The 19,450-nt window shown below is 37.1% G+C and overlaps 1 protein-coding gene across 5 annotated transcripts in view; it reads left to right on the top strand.

The window, feature by feature from the left end:
* The window catches only part of EPS8 (EGFR pathway substrate 8, signaling adaptor), a 178,039-nt gene that overhangs the window by 70,258 nt on the left and 88,331 nt on the right, over positions 1–19,450 (top strand). Inside the window, exon 1 of one of the 5 annotated variants that reach the window (XM_028119800.2) lies at positions 9,542–9,666. The exons of the other annotated variants lie outside the window; for them this stretch is intronic. The gene's annotated coding sequence lies outside the window, so the exon portion shown is untranslated. Of the gene's footprint in view, positions 1–9,541; positions 9,667–19,450 lie in introns of those variants that run through there. 5 annotated transcript variants of the gene reach the window in all.

The following is a 19,450-nucleotide window of genomic DNA, read 5'->3' as shown; positions in this document are numbered from 1 at the left end:
CTGACGAATTAAATTTTACCTTAAAATATTCAGTTTGCTAAGGTACCATATTTTGGGGGTAGTATGTCCTGCACCATGTCATTCATTCCCCCATCGGAAACTTCGTCAAGAACTTTTTTGGTCTAGAAAATGATTTAGTGGATTGTCGCATAGCCCACTGAGCCAGTTTCTCCGTCCTGGACATTACTATGAGACAAAAGAAAAAAAAAAGGTTAATGGTTAGAACAAACCATAAACATGGTTTTTGAGCCCAGAGGGCAGTTAGTCATGAAGAATATTTATAGATATTTGACTCAAAGCATCTTTAGATGGGGTGAGGGCAGATGATAGTAATCTGGCAGGCTTTCCTGGTTTGGAGTTTGAACGAACATCTCTGGTGATGCTATCAGGTGCTCTGGTGAACTTTCTGAGTGGTCCACAGAGCAACAGGCAGGAAGGTTGCCCACCATGAGCTGTTGTGGTGATTTCTCTGAGGACAATATCAAGTTGTCCAGCTTCAACTTGCAGGGCTTTGGGAAAGAGACACTTTTAATTTTTAGTGATTCCAAGTCAGCAGGGCAGGAGAAAAATAGTAAGCATTAGTTTGGAGAATTGTGGCTAGATATTAGAGGAGACTAGAAGAAATCAGGATCTGGCACATTATAGGTAGATAACAAAACCTTAAAGACAGTGAAGAGGAGTAGAATTTAATACCCGGGGGGGTGTACTCTAGTTTTCCATTGAAACTTAATTTTTGTGTCTGTAGTCACCCCCGTTTCAATCAAAGATAATTTAAGTAAGACCAATTTGTTTGCAAAATAATTTGTCTTGTTTCATTAACTTGGCCTGATTATTTATATCAGTGCAGCAAGAAGAATGATGCACCATATATGCTTTTTAAAAGTCATCTTTGCTGGAACTTCTAATGAGGAATCTGAGATTGGACTTTTAAAAAAGCCTCTTGAGGCTAGGAGACCAAGCCAATGACTCCCTGTCAGATTTTGCCTGCAACACTTACAGATGTGGGTGGATTCCTCTCTTCTTGAGGTCCCCCAAATACCTTGAGGTTCCTAGATTCTGCTAGTAAGTGACCTTCCTTACTTACCTATTAGGCAGAAATCCTATAAGCAAGCTACTAGTCAGTTTTTAGAAGGGGAGCTTTATAAGCGTTGGCTCCTTAAAGCCAGACTTACTTCCTTATAGCTGTCCAGTCATATCAGATTCTGTGCATATCATTCTCAAATATGGCATTCCAGTCAAAGTCTAATATAACCAATGTTTACAATGGTGTCTTGTTACAGGGAGGAAAGACTTATTGAACTTATGCAAATAACTATATTGCCATGAAAATAAGAATACTCACTAAGAGTTTTCAAATTCCGGAGGCATGAGTTAGGGAGAAAAGACCGATGCTTCAATTCTGTTTACAAAAATATAATTTACCAAATTGGCTGTGAGTTACAGATAGCTCATGAGAAAAGAGGAGGTTTCCTTAAATCTGAAAAATATAGCATTAAAGAACAAAAGTGCTGCTTCAGACAAAAGTTATAATCGTCCACGTCAGTTCATTCATTCCCTTATAATTAATTCTTATTCTGCTTGATCTTTGGTTACCAGGTTTATGGATCCATCAGTTTCTTCATTATTCTGGAAATTCTTACCCATTCTAGTGGCATTGTCTCAAAGTTTTTCAAGTGATGCCATCTTGGAGCGTTCTCATAGTAGATGACTGTAAACACTTTCAGGAAAGAATCGGAGCAGAACCGTAGCTCTGTGGATGACAGAAGACTTAGAAATAATCATGGTTAAAATCTGATGACAGTTCGTTTGATAGGAAAATTTAGTTATTTCTGCGGTATACAACAATTTAAGATAATAACCAGACAAAGAATGTATTGACAAGTTTCTGTGAACTTTGTACAACTTCTGGAATACTTACATTAATAAGATATATCCATAAACATATAATCGGTGAGTGTTTATCACTCTTATTTGGCAGTCTTTCCCATAGAATTCACCATACCAAATAAACCTAATTATACTAACATCTCTCTTTTATAAGAGGAGAGACAAATTCTTTGAGATTTTCCGAGGGCCCTCTGGGAAGCTTATCAATTTGATCTTGAAAAGACTTTGGGAATTTTGTCAAAAATACCAAAAGGTTTGGATTGTTGACCAAATAGGATCACAGGTGACTATAAAATAATACTTAATTATCTATTTACCAAAGTGAAAAAAGATTTTAAAAGGCAAATACAGAAGGTTACCTACTTGTGAACAAAATTCTTTTTTCTTTTTTTTAAAGATTTTATTTATTTATTTGACAGAGAGAGAGACGGAGAGAGAGGGAACACAAGGGCAGTGGGAGAGGGAGAAGCAGGCTCTCCGGTGAGCAGGAGCCTGATGCGGGGCTTGATCCCAGGACCCTGGGATCATGACCTGAGGTGAAGGCAGATGCTTAAAGACTGAGCCACCCAGGCACCCCAACAAAATTCTTTTAAAATAGAGAAAACTTAGTTTTCTTAAGTAATCAGTGACCTGAAAAAGACAACATGAAGCACAGGAAATTATTCTAAGACAACATCCAAGGTAGATTACTTAAAAGGTAAAGAAAACCCAGAGAAGTAATGGTGTTTTTCTTAAGCTAACCATTTATTAATTAACCACTTTTCTACACCATGCTGTGCTCTTTACATGCGTTATTTCATTCAGTGCCTCTGAAGAAGATACTGTTATTTTCATTTCGTAGACAAACCAACAGACTCAGTGGAGTCACTTGGCGAAGTCATACAGCTGTCAATGCCAGCACTGGTCTTTGTACCCGTTTTGCACATGAACCTGAGTTGTTTACAGCTGTATTCTATGGCCTACATTAATGATTTGCTTCAGGTCATGTGACTGAATTGTAGAACCTGGGGAAGAAGTTAAGCTTTTAGGTTTCAAATCCATGGCTCTTTTGACAATCACATTTTACTTCCTGACATAAGTTTATTGAATCTGTTTTCCATAGCCCCATGTCCTGAATACAAAGGAATTAGATACTAGTGTTAGAATTGTCATTGAAAGGTCTTGAAACTGCACCCTAAACAAAGATTAAGAATTGGTTTGGAGGATCAATATTTTATTCACTGAAAATAAACTTGAAAGTAATCCTTAATATTTTGCCCAACCAGGCTAAACTTTCATTGTATTAACACTTCAGCCAAAGGCCATATCAGTATATATTCTTCTGCCGGTGCAAACTCTAGTCCAGTGATATTCAAAGAAGTTAAATCGCTTTTAAAATGGGTATAGCCTCTGACAATTTCGTATCAGTGTATCTGATATGATCACAGTATATGAAATACCGTGACATTCAGCTTCGGATCATGTTGGCGCTTTGCTGTAATGGCTTCTCTTTCTATGACTCCAGTTCTTTGTGCAGCTTGTCTGATTTAGGTGCCCTCTACCATCCCTACTTATTGGTAACATTTGAGCTTCAAGGATCACTTGAGGTGCAAATTTAATTGCAGGTTTTATTTTTGAAGGATGATAAGTCATTTTAACAGCTATTTATACGGCTTTTTCTAAACTGCTACAATAAAAACATGCATTTCGTTCTGTCTGTTGTCATGCTTCCTGATTTAATTTTTCAAGGTGGCTTGCTCAAGGATATATATGACGATTCTTTTCAATATTCCAGTAGGTATATGCTTTGAAATTAAACTTGGGCATTTCTGCTGATTTTTTGATAAAATAGTACCTTAGGAACATTTGTAGTTCATGTTCTGTATTTGCTGATTTGCCCCCCTCCCTTTCTTCCTCTGTGACTTTCTTCCCAGTGCTTTAGCACATGATTATAGTTTTTAGGAGAGGTTAAGTCTCATTACCTAGCTAATGTGATAATTTCTTGACTGTATTACAGAGTTACGGGTAAAATACTCTGGAAAGGATTAGTAGTCTTAAATGAAAAGCCTTTTTCTTTCCAAATGGCACTTAAAAATCCAGAAGCACGCCATGATTTTAATAAACTAAAGCAGTCCTATCATTTCTTTCTCTTTTTTTTTAGAGTTTAACTTTTGTGGAAAGCACAGGTGTGGGGGATGATGTGTTTAAAAAATGGTGTTTTACAAGGAACATCCCGTCAGTTTTTTTTTTTTAATATTTTATTTATTTATTTGACAGAGAGAGACACAGCGAGAGAGGGAAGGAGTGGGAGAGGGAGAAGCAGGCTTCCCGCCGAGCAGGGAGCCCAATGTGGGGCTTGATCCCAGGACCCTGGGATCATGACCCGAGCCGAGGGCAGACGCCCAACGACTGAGCCACCCAGGCGCCCCTTCTGTCAGTTCTTTTGATAGGCATTCACTGAGCCAATTATGTGGAATGCTAGCACTTCTGAGTCAGGTGAAATGAGGAGGCTCTGAGTGAAATCTTAATAATGATAGGAAATATTGTTACTATATGCCAAAAGTTTCCATTTTTCCTGCCTCCCAGAAATTCTTTATACTTACTGCGCTTTAGCAGAGTTTATTTATTTATTTATTTATTTAAAGGTTTATTTATTTATTTTGAGAGTGTGAGAATGAGAGAGAGAGAGCACATGAGAGGGGGAAGGGCCAGAGGGAGAAGCAGGTTCCTCGCTGAGCAGGGAGCCTGATGCGGGACTCGATCCCGGGACTCAGGATCATGACCTGAGCTGAAGGCAGTCGCTTAACCAACTGAGCCAACCAGGCGCCTCTAGCAGAGTTTATTTAAATCAGAATTTTTCAGCATAAATTGAAGGTTCTATGAAAAGTGTTGTTTCAAATTGATGGATGTCCTCATAAGCAATTAATACTTTTTCCTCACTTGTCATTAGATATCGTGACTATTAGCACCCATTGATAGCTCAGTTGGTAGATATCGTGACTATTCAGTGATTTCATTTTTCTGAAAATTTACCATTTTATGTTGAAAAGTATAAAACTGCCATTTACTATGTTTTAGCCAAAATCTAATTAAGTAGATTTTCTGTTTTTAACTTTGAACTATGTAAATGTTCTAGAATAGACCTGAATGAGAACTTACAAATTTGTCTCATTGATCTCACATTTTTACAGGTAAGGAAATGGAGGCTGAGAGAGGTTAAGTTACTTGCCCAAGGTTACAGAGCTATTAAGTGGCAGACTTGGTGCATAAACACAAGTCTTCAGTTTCTTAGTACTGAGGTCTTTACACTTTACTACTTGTCTTTGGTTATAGGACACAAATAGAAATGAGAAATCACTTTTTTTTCACCATTAATTTTTTTTTTCTTTTTGAATGTAATTGCCAAACGAGAATGTGACTTACCAGAACTGTATGGTGATTCCTAGGTTGAAAAATGACATTTAAAATCTATAACCAAATGAATTTGTGTGGTGTTTCCCTGAGTATATACCTAAACTTTACCAGTTTAAGGTGAAACTACCATTTTCCCTTATTTACCCTGTTACATAATTTTGCAGTTCATTTTTCTCAAATCAGTATTTCCCTAACTTACAAGAGACTCAAGCCATCTGTAGACTTGAAAATTGAATTATGCTACCACTCTTCTAAATAACTTATGTAAAGAATAAATATTGTTGGTCCTATTGTTTGTATTTATTCATTCTGAGAAGTGTCCATCATATTTTTTGTTTGTTTGTTTTCCATCTTTAATCCAGATTCTGTGCCCAAACAGTAGCTCCAAAATGATAGAAACTCATTCAGTCTTTTTTCATATGAACAAGTTGGTTCTTCGTCTCATTCACATGCCATGCATATTTGTTCTTTTGTATACCTATAATATATTAATAATTTTATATGATTCTCCCCAAATATGAATTATATTGCACTGCTACTTCATCTCTAGATAAGTTGTTAAAGCATTTGGTCGATCGTTCTACCCGTATGAATTTAGCTAGCTTAACTTGTATGTAATTGAGATTTGACAATATGCAATTTAGAGTTTAGAAACTTCTTTTGGATTCTCTCATATTAGTAACATATTAGTTTCTTCCATTAAAAAAGAGTTTTAAAGTCAGAAGGAGCAGAAGGGGTGGTTTACAGAAGACAAAGCAGATGGTGATTCTTAGGAGAGGAAGTAATGAATGACAGACGAGGAACTGTGATTGAACTGAGGATGTACAGAAACTGAGTATGAAGGAACTGAGAATGAGGTTCTGCCATATTCCCAAGGTGAATGTATTGTGACATTGTTGGTCCTTTCTGCTTGCCTGCCGTAATAACGTATGTTAATGACTTCCTGTCATTGCCAATCCAGTGGTTTTACTTGATACGTTTTGCTAAAGCTTATCTTGTCTGCCTCTGTCTTTGTGGTTACAAAGTGTGGAATGTAGGGCAAGGTTACCAGTAGAGAGGTGTGGGTGTACAATTTCCAGCTTCCTTCAGTAGTTACAGGGAAACCTATGGCAACCAAATCTTCTGTGTTCCAAATATATTTCTCATGGCTACTTCTGGTAATTTGCCCTATGGTAGAAGGGTGAGACAAATCGACAATCTAAGCCTTGCTTAGATTGGTCCCATGTATTTGGCATCCTGAGCGTGCATATAAGTGAATGTGGTTTTAGTCCATGCAGTTTTTTATTAGTATTCTTTATAATGATTAGTTATATACCAGCCTGAACCAGATTAATCTTTTATAAAACCATCATTAACATCTTTACTGATGGTTTAGAATCAAAAGGTATATCAAAATTCTGTTGCTTGGACCATGGGACAAATGTAAACAAGGCTCATGGGTATTTTTTGATTTCCTCACCATTCTAAGAGAGAGCATTTACCAGAAGTAGCCATAAGAAATACTTTTTTTTTTGGAACGTTAGATTTGGTTGCTGCACATTTTTCCATGACTATTGAAGGAAGTTGGAAATTGTGTACATACATCTCTACTGGTAACCTTGCTCTCCGGCTGGGAATTAAATGTACCGGTAACTTATTATTAGGAAGATGACTGTCTTAGGAGTATAAATGGCCTGTATCTAAGCAGCGACATTTTTGGCATTTAGCAGACCCATGGACCTAAGAGATGACATCTTTAAAAAGATGGGTTGGAATTGGTATACCCTGTAAGATCCCTTTTGGCTTTCAAGTTCAGCAAGACAATTGAAATGTTGTGCTGGAATTTTGTGATTATACTATTTATTTTGAAAAAGGCTTTCCCTTGTGCTACTGATCTCGCCAAAGAGATATTAGCACTTTCTGGTGTTCTCATTGGTTTCAAAGCTTTATTATTTTTCTCTTCTCACTCCTTTAAAGTGCTGCCCATATTCTGTCCTTTTTGTTTATGAGACTCTTCTGTTGCAGTCTGGGGTCCCCAGGATGCAAACTCTGAGATGGAAATTAGTGTGCTGGAAGTTTCTTAGAAAGTGCTCTTTGGATCAACCCCTGTGGAAGGGAAGGGAGAGACCAGTAGTGGGCAGATGAGAAGTTAGGCTATTGTGCAGTCTTTTTTTTTTTAAGATTTTATGTATTTATTTGACAGAGAGAGCGAGCGCGAGTGAGCACAAGCAGGGGGAGCGGCAGAGGGAGAGGGAGAAGCAGGCTCCCCGCTGAGCAGGGAGCCCGATGTGGGGGCTCGATCCCAGGATCCTGTGATTATGACCTGAGCCGAAGGCAGAGGCTTAACTGACTGAGCCACCCAGGCGCCCCTCTTGCGCAGTCTTAATGGAGATCTGACCCAGTGGGGAGTTCTGAAGCCCGATGGCTGTTCACCATTGTCTCCAGTTGGGGAGAGAGGGCCAAGTCTTTATATTCCGCATGTCAACCAGTCTTTGGGTGTGGGCTGCCCTGGGAAGGGAGCAAGAGCTTGTGTGAGGAGAATCTTCAGCCAAGGTCGTTCTCAAGAGAGCTCATAGCTGAGGGCCGTTTGCTGGCAGCAGTACAGCAGGGGAATAAATCATTCAGTTCTGAAAGGAGATCTGGGTGGCACATCGCAGTTTCCACCCCATCCTTTTTGCATGGGTGCTGGAGATGGTTCCCGATGGACTGGGGGATGGGTCAGAATTTCCAGCAATGAGGAGTTGCAAGGGCAGAGTGGTCAGAAATAGTAGAGAGGGAAAGTTGGTGTGGAATAGATCCTACCATACAGCTGAGTTCCTGCATTGACTATTGTTTTTCTAGGTATATTTTAAAAATTCTGTGTATCTATACTAACACTATTCTCTTTTTAAGTTCTAGAAACTTGATGAGAACTCTGGGTGCTCTGTGCAGAGAATGTGTATATCTTTGCATATAAATTCTGTATGGTTTTTGTAAAACCTACTTTTTTTCAGTTATTCTTTATAGGCTTCTTTTTTCTTCCTCCATTCTTTAATAATAATGCTTTGTTTTTTTGTCTTCACACTACAAAATTAGTTGAGTGCTAAATTTTCTGTTTGGTATACTTGTTAATGGCCCAATCACAGAAAATCATTTTTTACATATTTTGTAATTTCTAAATTACAGGCTCATCTTCAGTGGGGATTGTTTTTCGGTTTTGGTTTGGTTTGGTTTTTCTAGCTTTTAGAGATCCCATGTGGCCTTGTTTATGGAGTGTTACTCTAAAGTGGTTTCATGTTTGTTTCTTCCAGATACTCCAGGGATATCATAAGCGCAGAACCCAATTTTATCTTAATTTCTTAACTTGAAGATTCTCATACAAATTCAGACTTCAAAACTGTTGTGACACAGGCATAGGGCTTTTAATTTCTGGTTGTAGCATTTCCTCTGCACTTTTATCCAGATTGTCAGAGACAGGTTCCCTTGACGTCTTATTAAGACAGTGGGTGGCTTTGTCCTGTTCTCATCATTTTTTTAATGTGATTGCAGCCTTTTGAAAATAGCTCTGGTTTTATGGAAGGACCTCCACACCAGCTTTATACCTTGTGTGCCTGAGATCTCTTCTTCTGCCCTTACATGGCCACCGGAGTACAGCTGGGTAGGTTATATCCCAGGTTGAGGAAAAGCAGGGCCAGAAATCTAGCCTAACTCTTCTCCTGAGAGAGTACTTTCTTCTGAGCTCCTTATCCTTACTTGAGGGGGCATCTCCTTACCAATTTCAGTTAGACTTAAGTGCTAGAGAGACATCCGTGATCCTTCCTGGAGGCCTTAACTGGCAATATTTGCTTTTGTGCATACCTCTTTGGTTTAGTACCAGGGGATTTTCTTTTTTGTAAGTAAAGCTGTGTATTTATTTTAAAATTTTTTGTTATACTCTTTTTCATCTTTTCTAGGCTTCTCTCATGGAAGATCTTCTTCATTAGCTCATTTAACCATATCGCTGTACCTGGAATTCCTGCAAGTTACTTATTAACCTCTATCCCTCAGATTCTACCTCTTTACAATGGGAATAATAATAGTGTCTGTGTGTATAGTATTAGTTTGGAGCACATAGTAAGTTCTCAATTAGTGTTAGCCATTGTTATTTGCAACATTTAAAGCTTTATTTTATCACCTTAGTGAAGAGTTGGACATGTAGTAGTGGTTGTGTTTACTTACTTAACAAGAAGAGGAAGTCTTAGTTAACGCCCTAGAGAAACCAAAGGAGAAACGTTGTTCACTACAGTACAATGCTGAAACTGAAGCTTAGAGTCCCACCCTCTCTGTTAATATGCCGAAGGTCACTTGGCACCAAGAGGGAACTGAGAGTAATGTCCTCTCAGTATTGCCTGGAAGATCGCTCAGAGGAGTCTTGCCTGGATTGTGTGGGTAAGTAAGTTTGAGTTTGTGAATATTTACTTTGCTAAGGAGGGCTCTCAAAGGCTTAATTATTACAGAGGCTATTTGTAGACCTTGAAACATGCAGTTATACTTTTAGTCCCAGGTAGCCTTTTGACAATATTTTAAATTGCGATTTGGTATTCCAAGTGGATTCTGAACTTGCTGAAATTGGTACCTCGAGTTCCTCAGACTCCTGCCTCCTGCCTCTTGGGGATTTAAAGGATTTCCTTCTCTTAGGTCATGTGTTTAAGAGAATAATCCGCCTCCCCCCCCCCCCCGCCCCCATTGTAGGTAAGAAGAAATCTGTTGACTAATAATAGTTGGGGAAGCACAGACATAATATATCAAGGTATCTTAAAGTTACTTTTAAATTATTCTGATATGCAAAATACTGTGATTATCCTATTAAAACTGCTTTGGATTGTTTATACGGTGTTAGTTGTACTATGAAAATTTGCTTATTGACGAAGTTCAGTTTTCTTAGGTTGTTATTGGCTTTGAGTCCACAGACTTAACACTGCCAAATTTCTGTGTAAACATTTTGCTTGGGACCTAAAATGTAGTGAATATGTGTATTTAAAGTTTTTTTTTTTCTTCCCCTAAACCCATGTATATTAATGGAACTTGTAAACATTTAAATAGTCAATTAATGGAAATTTTTAAGGAACAACTCTTTCAAAAAATTCAATTATGTTGTTTTTATTATAAAATTTTAGCTTAGCAAGAAACATATACAATTCTTATATAGAGATCTATTTTTGTAGCTCTTACAGATTTGTTACATTTAATTTTATTCAGGAGGAGTTCATTTCCTTGTTCTGTTACTAGTGATTAAGTGCAAGGTTAAGATTTATACTATTAAAAACAAGAGTTAATATTGTATCACAATAAAGTAGATGGAGAACTAAAGTAAATAACTGGTTACATCTCCATTTTGGTGCTGGGAAATGTAATGCATTCTTAAATTCAGATGCCATGGTTATGCCTATATTGATCTTTTTTTGAAGTACGTTCTTGGATATGTTGATTTTCCTCTAATGTGACTGTTATTATTAAGACTACACCATAAGGAACATTATCAATTTACCCCAAAAACTTTAACTGCCCATACAAACATCATGTGCATAGATGTTTGGTAGTATACATAGGTGAGGTTCCTTGGAATGTTTGTGGCTTGAGTTATTCTTAACCTTGTTGCAAAGCTTTGGTCAGCTTTAGAGGCCAAATTCTAAAGCAAGTGTCAGTGTTATGTTTTTATACTTAAATTTCATATATAGGGGCGCCTTGGTGGCTCAGTCAGTTAAGCGTCTGCCTTTGGCTCAGGTCATGATCTCAGGGTCCTGGGATGGAGTCCTGCATAGGGCTCCCTACTCAGCAGGGAGCCTGCTTCTCCCTCATGCTTTCTCTCTCTCTCTCTCACACACTCTCTCAAATAAATAAATAAAACATTAAAAAAAATTCATATATGCTCTGGGAATGGTATGTGTTTTGTCCTATGACCTGTTCTCACCTTAAGGAGGATATCCCTGCATCTACTGTACCTGGGGTGTTTAAAGTGGTTTCTGTTTTTCTACAGATAGGCTTGGAAACACTTTCTTCCGTTTAAGTAAATTGTATGTAAGAGAAAATGACTTTGGAGAGGATAAGACGTTTATACTCATTTTCTATATAATTCTGAAATAAATTGTGTAGAGAAGTTTCCTTTCCAGTTTATTTTTCAGAGAAATCATGTTTCTTTAATTCATCAAGGTACTGCCTCGGAGTTTGAAGTGGACAAAAATTAGCTCATTATATTTTAGATTTTTAAGTAATAGTTTACTTGAATGGTATAAAATTTTTGTGCAGGTGATACAACAAAGTAGATTTTCCTTTTTTTTTTCTTTTTTCTTTTTTTTTTTTATAAAGTAGATTTTCATATAGTCTTTTGATCATTTACCCTGTAGGATAGTTCTAATTTAATTAAACAATTATTCTATAAATATTATTTTTTATTTTAGGGATGCCTGGGTGGTTCAGCCAGTTAAGTGTCTGACTTCTGATTTTGGCTCACGTCCTGATCTCAGGGTCCTGAGATGGAACCCCTTCTTGGGCTCTGTGCTGGGCTTAGAGCCTCCTTAAGATTTTCTCTCTCACTCTCCTTCTGTCCATCCCCAAATCCCTGTCTCAACTCTGAATCTCTCCCTCTCTAAAAAACAAAAAAACCCCCCAAAAACAAAACAAAAAACAAAAAAACCCCGTTTTTTTTTTTATTTTAGAGTTTAGGTTTGTATATGTATTTTTAATTTTTTCATGAAACATTTTTTTGGATTTTTCAGCTATATGAAAATATATTTCCTATTTTAGTTAAAATTTGTGGCATTTCTGTCTTATGTGTAGAATATATTAACTAGATTCAGAAGAAAAAAAGAAAAAAGTAGAATCAGGAATATGATTAGAAGAAACTTGTAGTTTTAATTCTTAATGTATTTTCTAAAATTTTAAAGCAATATGTGAAATACTGTCTCTTTGTATTTAGTAAGGTAAAATCTGATCTGAAATGGAGTGTGTTTCCTAAGCTTTCCTGAGACCTTATATGAACATTTATCTAAGAAGGCTCTGCTTTGGGGAATATTGGTATACAGTTTCTTGAGGATTAAAAATACCTTGTGTCAGACATTTAGATGTAATTCAGAACCATATTATTTACCTTTCCTAATTATACGATCCTAGTGATCAGATTTAAATATCTGATAATATTGTTATTACTATTAGGTTTCCTTATATTCTTTTATTCCTTCATTGTTTCTAAAAATATACTTCCCTCTGATTTTGCAGGTAATTTCTTTTTATTCCACTATTTTATATAATTTGCCATACCAAATGACACAGTTAGGATCCATTAAGTAGAGCTGTGAATATCAATCTTGGACACAAAGCTGGGGATTGTTGTTGGGGAAAGCCCTCCTGCTGCTCTAGCTTGGCATTCCGAAGACTCTGAATGAAGTCTCTTAACTTATTCAAAGCCTGGATTTGTGAAGGCCAGTTGGGCTCCCTTTTGCCCTTTCGTAACTGATGTTGTCCTCTTCTGGTTAAAATTTGTCAGTGGCTTTCCCATCAGATAAAATTCAGTTTGTTATATAACTTATTATTTGTAGTCATGTATCTTAATTTATGCTCTAAGCTTCTTGATCTTGATGCCTTATATATATCTCACATTTCCTGCCTTTTTCTTTACTCCTGCAGCAATTATAAAGTCTTTCCCTATAATCAAAATTCACCTCATCCTTTAGGTCTACTAATCACCTCCATTAAATTTCTCCTGATTTCTTCTAACAACATTGAATTTTTTTTTCTGCAATTTCATAAGGTGCTTCATATTATATCTTGTGTTACAGTTATTTTTCCATATGTTATAATATATTTTTTAAAGATTTTGTTGAGACAGAGAGAGAGAGAGAGAGAGAGAGCATGAGGGAGAGGGAGAGAATCTCAAGCAGACTCCCTGCTGAGCAGGGAGCCTGATATGGGGCTTGATCTCCCAGCCCTGAGATCACGACCTGAGCAGAAACCAAGTGTTGGACGCTTAACCAACTGCACCACCCAAGGGCCCCAACACACGTCATAATATTTTACAACTCCTGTATTACACTGACTGATCCACTGAGTTAAGTCTCTTACTCTCTTACTAGGATGGGTAGAGTTGGTTTCGTCACATTTCTCCTGTTATTCCTTGTAGCCAATAGATGCTCGTAAATATGTGGTGACTGAATAAATGAAATGACATGAGAGTGAGTTACTGACTACCAGACATTTTACTGCTCTGTTGGAATGGACATGTGGGAACAGGGGATCAGTTAGGGAGCTAAACAGTTAGGCATGGCTGTCTGAATCTGAGCTGTCCCCAGAAGGGAAAGCTGAAGAAACATCAAAGATGCAGTTGAGAAATGTTTTCAATCATGTTTAATGACTCAGTACTGATAAAGAACAACTTTTTCTAGATAAAGACTGGGTTGATAGGATACTGAAGAGTAACACAGGCTTTGTAGATCGTGACTACAGTTCTGAGTCAGAGAACATTTGTCATGAGTTCTTAGTTTGGGAATGAATACAGTCAGTTCTGCTATAATGCTTGTTTTGAAAATGGGAACTTATTCCTACGTTATTGGTATTAGGGAACGATTTGAGGATAATGTAAATTTCACATTTGTTATATGTGATTTTATCTGAGAAATAGGAGGTGAACACAGAAAGTGCCACCTGGTCGAACTGAGCCGTATAGGAATACACAGAATGCATGTGCACAGACCTCAGACATCTTCCAGCTACCCCAGTTCATTGCACATTGTGAGCCACAAATGCCTATATCTTGTTTTATAATTTTCCCTCCACTTTCAGATAACCCTTTACCCACCCGTTCACAGTAACTCACAAGCTATAACCCTTTGGACAGCCAGTTCCACAGGCAAACTTCAGGTCTTTTTCAAGGTCAGGTACCATGTTTATTGTAGTTTTTATTGGTTTTCTATTTAACATATGTAAAACTGTGTTGTGATCTCTGTTAGGTTCTTTTCTTTTTTATGGAGTGTCACTGACAAGAGTTTTTGAGTGTTGTGCTTGTAACCCCATTTTCTCCATAAGCCTGTGATTTTTTAATGATGTGATTTTTGCATAGCATCATGATCTTTAGGAATATGTATGTTGCGTTAGAACTGGCTGTACTAATTGTTAACATACAGAGTGTGAACTGATGGTTCTCTCTTTCTCTTTCCTTCATTTCCGCTTTTCCTCTTCCCTCTTTTTTGATGGTGAAAGGCACTAAACAGTCCCTGTAAGGAGGAACACAGCACAACAGAGGAAAATGCCAAAGGACTTTAAAAAAAATAAGGGCATAAATTTACCAGTGGAAATAAATGGATAGCTTCAAAAGCAGGTAGAGAGTAAGAAGTAAACATAAAAGGCCTGTGGGCTCTGGAGTGAAAATATCTCTTACCTTTAAATAATAATTACGTTTAACATTTTTTGAGCCTTTACTGTGTGCTGGGCACTATGTGATAAGTCCTTGACATGGATTATGCCACGTAATCCTTGTACAACCCTATAAAGTATGTCAATACTGTATTTTATAGATGAGGGAAATGAAACTTAGAAGGGTTAATTATCTTGCCCAGGTACATAATTCATAAATATAAATGGCAGAGCCAGTTCTAGAAGCAAGTCTGACTTCTGAGACTTCGATTTTAGTGGTCTGTCAGAGGACTTTATAGATGATAAGTTAATAACTTCTGCATGTGTTATTTCCTCAACACTTAACTGTGTCTGACTGGCATCACAGGCTATTTCAACCCCTGTAATAAATGAAGACACAAAGGTGCCCAGGCTAAAAAATGCAGATTGTCAGAGGCAGAACGATAACAGAAATTAATTCTAATACCTAATTCAGGGTTTTTTTCTGGGGCTAATTCATAAAAAGGGAGACAATTTTGACAATTAGCAATAAGGTGAGCTGAGCTGAGTAGGAGAAATGATTGTGTTGGAAACTGGAATAAAAGGGGGGTGAATTTATAAAGTGATGTCAGAATTGAAAGGAGAGAGACTAATGGAGAATGAACAATGGGGATCCTCTAACTCTGGGGTACAGAGACCTCTAACTCTGTGGTACAGGAAGCCCAATCAGATTCTCATAAAGGAACTAAAACTAGCACCAATTTCAATACAGGGTTATAGTATGAGAAATCTGAGGTCATGAGCATAAATTGGTTATACTATAAATCCTGATTAGTAGTATGCTCAGAAAAAACCCCCACAAAACAGAGGAAAGAGAGGTGACACTAGAGGAAGCCTTCCAGAGGCTTTATTCTGGGGCGGGGGGAGGGGAGGCTTTATTTGTACTTCTTTTATTGCATGTCCTGAATCACTTTTTCTTTAGGTGGCCAGTCACCTCGTAGGGTTTTACATAAAAACAACTAAACAAGTGTTTAATTGATATTTGTTAAACAGAAACATTGATAAATAGAGAGAGTAGTTCTTCAGTTGGGTTTGAGTGTTGATTAAAAGCTAAATATCATATAGTTAATAGGATAAATAAGGGTGGAATTGATGAGTATTTGTATTTAGAGCAGGGGATTAGCAAACTCCGGCCAGTGGTTTCTTTCTACAAGCCAAGAATGATTTTTACATTTTTAGTAGGTTATTAAAAACAAAAACAAAAATAAAGAATATCAGCAGAGAGATATGGTGCCCACAAACCCTGAATATTTACCACTTGACCCTTTACAGAAAGTTTGTCAACACCTGACCTGAAATACTGTCCAAAAAAAGTTAGACTTGTTCTCTTAGGAAATCAGATTAGGTCATGGAAACTGGTATTATATTTCATAGAGGGCTACATTTTTGAACTTGTGCCTTTTTTTCCTTCCACATGTGGGAAGGAATTGATATTTACTTTATATATATTGCTAGAGGCTTTGTATACTTTATATTTATTTTTCTTACCCTTGAAAGATATTACAAGTACTTTATTTAAAATGAGGAAATGAGGCTTAAGTAATCAAAAGTTTCACATTTAATAAATAGTGGGATTCAAATATATTTGTCTGGGTCTCCCAGATAAGAAAATGGTAAAAATTGAGTATGTACTATTCAGAATTCTTGGTTGAAAATATCTAAACAGATTATCATATGTGGACATTTGTAGTAACATAAGCTAGTATCTAAAAATATAAACAAAACATTTAAATTTTACATACAAAAATTAGGATTGGTTGGAGAATTGTAATTTTATTATAAAATTTTCATATGCAGGAAAATCTTTGGATAAACTGTGGAGTTATAAAGTGTAAAGAAAAAATTCAAGACTCATATTAAAAACTCAAAATAATATTCACCTAGGAGAAAGAGGATACTTAAAATGTTTTCAATAGAAAGTACAAAATAGAAGTTTATTCTGTTTCAATAGAAAGTACACCAGGCAGCAGCTTATATTTGAAAAGCCACTGTTAGACAAATATTGGCCCATATGTTAATTATAAAGTCTTATGAAGAAGATTTCATGGTGCTGTGAAAACATGTAATGAGGGATCTAATCGTATAGATTGGAAGGTCAGGCCAAGACTTCCCAAGAGGGGCCCTTTAAGCTGAAATACAGGAGTTAGGCAAAGACAAAGAGGATAATTATTCCAGACAGATAATGATAGGCCTTGAGGATGGTAAGAGCTTGGCATATTCAAAGGAACATCAAAGAAAGTCATTGTATCCCCTGAGAACTCTGAGGACAAGAATTGTATCTGTTTTGTTCATCCTTGTATATCCAGCTTCATACATATAGTGTTTGCTGGCACATAGAAAACGCTTAGCAAGATTTACTGAATGGACAAAGAATGAATGGACATTTCACTGGGAAATTCATGGTATAATTGTGAGTACAGGGATTGCCTGGATGAAGGCTACTACTCTCTCTCTGAAGCCTACCTAATTACATGAAACTACTCAGATTTTTGGTAATCCCAGATTATCCTAGGTCACTTGCAGCCCAGGTGTACCAAACCTTGGTAACCACTGTCAAAGTATCTGAATGGAGCTTTGACATAGAGACAATCTGCACAGAAAAAGCAGGAAAAAGGAATGTAGACTGTTCAAGCTGGATCTGATCCTGAGAAGGAAAGTGAATTTGCATTATTACAATGTCAGGAATAAATCTGAGGTGGAATGAATACAGCCACTTTCCTGAAAATAAACCACCTGAAGGGAAGGGTATTTTGTACTAGAACATAGGATCCCTGGTTCTCTGGGTGGTCATTGGTGACCAAATAGCACATGAGCGTCAGGCTTAGAGGTTTAAATTAAGAAGTTAAGTACTCAGATACTTAATATTTGTGGAGCCTATTTCTTCAAAACCATATTTGGACTTTTAAATTTAGATAATTTCACTTACTGGTTTGAGTGCATTGAGGAATTTATAAAGTAGAAAGAATGAGGAGGGGATTGCATATTTCTCAAGTCTGTGAAATAAAGTTGTAGCAGCCATGGAAGGACTATTTTTACAAAATATTGACCATACAATGAAAGTGAAATAGAGGCTTACAACAGTCAAGGAAAGAGAGAGGATAACTTTAGGTGGGAAGGTAAATGAGGATTGGACAAAAAAGAAAACATTTCAGGGTTTTTCATGAATGATGGTCTTTTTTTTTTTTTTTTAAAGATTTTTTATTTTATTTATTTGAGAGAGAGAGAATGAGAGATAGAGAGCACGAGAGGGAGGAGGGTCAGAGGGAGAAGCAGACTCCCCGCTGAGCAGGGAGCCCGATGCGGGACTCGATCCCGGGACTCCAGGATCATGACCTGAGCCGAAGGCAGTCGCTTAACCAACTGAGCCACCCAGGCGCCCCGATGGTCTTTGAGTTAAAAAAAAAAGTAGCCTCTAAGTGGTAAAAACAACACATGTACAATGATGATACAAGAACTTAAGAATGACACTTGTATATGCTTTAGTTAGGCTTACACTTCAGTGAACTTTAGTTTAATAGTATCACATTGTTGGGGGTTTCCTATGAACTTTGAGGAATTCCTTACTGGGTGTCATAAGTCTGTTTCCTTACCAAAAGTATAATACTGGCCAGCAGGTGAGGTAAGTATTTACCAAGAGCTCTAAGTTTTGTTTCTATTAGTGAGAAAAAAAAAGACCTTCTCCTTACCCCCTGCAGTATAATATATGGTTTTCAAAGGGTGTGTTGGGAGGGGGATTGGTGGTACTGGCATGTGAAAAACTCTTAGGTGTTTATTTTATTTATGTATTTATTTAAATATTTTATTTATTTGAGAAAAAGAGAGTGCAAGCAGGGGGAGGGGCAGAGGAAAAGGGAGAAGCAGACTCCCCACTGAGACCATGACCTGAACTGAAGGCAGATGCTTAACTGACTGAGCCACCCTGGTGCCCCCTTTTAGGTGTTTATTTTAAATGGATTATTTCTTGAGTATTGAAATTAGTGAGTTAGATATTATCAGTGTCATTAGTCTCACTTCCAGGATATTCTAACTATTGCCATTTACAATTGATTTACCATAAGACATCAAGTTCGTGATGACTTTCTTAACCAAAAGTACCAACATGTTCTTTAGGCCTTTTAAATGAATCATGTTTTTGTTAGCATCATTCTGTAATTCCTGTTGATGTTCAGTATGGAACTTAATTATGGACTAATTATAAAAGCAAAATTAAATATTTTCTTCTCTTACCACTTTAAAAGCTGGACCTTTGAAGCCATCTTACTGAATATATGTATATTCAGCATATCAGTTGACCTTTGAACAATGTGGGAGTTTGGGCACTGATCCCATTCACAGTGGAAAATCCATGTATAACTTTGCCCAAAAATTGAACTGCTAATAGCCTTTAGTTGATTAACACATATTTTGTACATTGTATATATTATATATTGTATTCTTACAATAAAGAAAGCTACAGAAAAGAAAATGTTATTAAGAAAAACATAAGGAAGGGCACCTGGGTGGCTCAGTTGGTTAAGCAACTGCCTTCAGCTCAGGTATGATCCCGGGGTCCTGAGATCAAGTCCCACATTGGGCTCCCCCTGCTCAGCGGGGAGCCTGCTTCTCCCTCTCCTTTTGCCTGCCGCTCCCCATGCTTGTGCTCTCTTTCTCTTTCAAATAAATAAAATCTTAAAGAAAAGAAAAACATAAGGAAGAGAAAGTATACTTACAGTACTGTACTGTATTTACTGAAAAAAAGCCTCATATATGTGAAGTGCAGTTCAAACCTGTTTTTTTCAAGGGTCAATAT

The sequence above is a fragment of the Eumetopias jubatus genome, unplaced genomic scaffold, assembly GCF_037043125.1.
Source record: "Eumetopias jubatus isolate StellerSeaLion01/CBP00866 unplaced genomic scaffold, mEumJub1_p1.0 scaffold_8, whole genome shotgun sequence".
NCBI lineage: Eukaryota > Metazoa > Chordata > Mammalia > Carnivora > Otariidae > Eumetopias > Eumetopias jubatus.
Note: the sequence above shows the minus strand (reverse complement) of the source record. Positions and strands in the feature narration are given on the sequence as shown.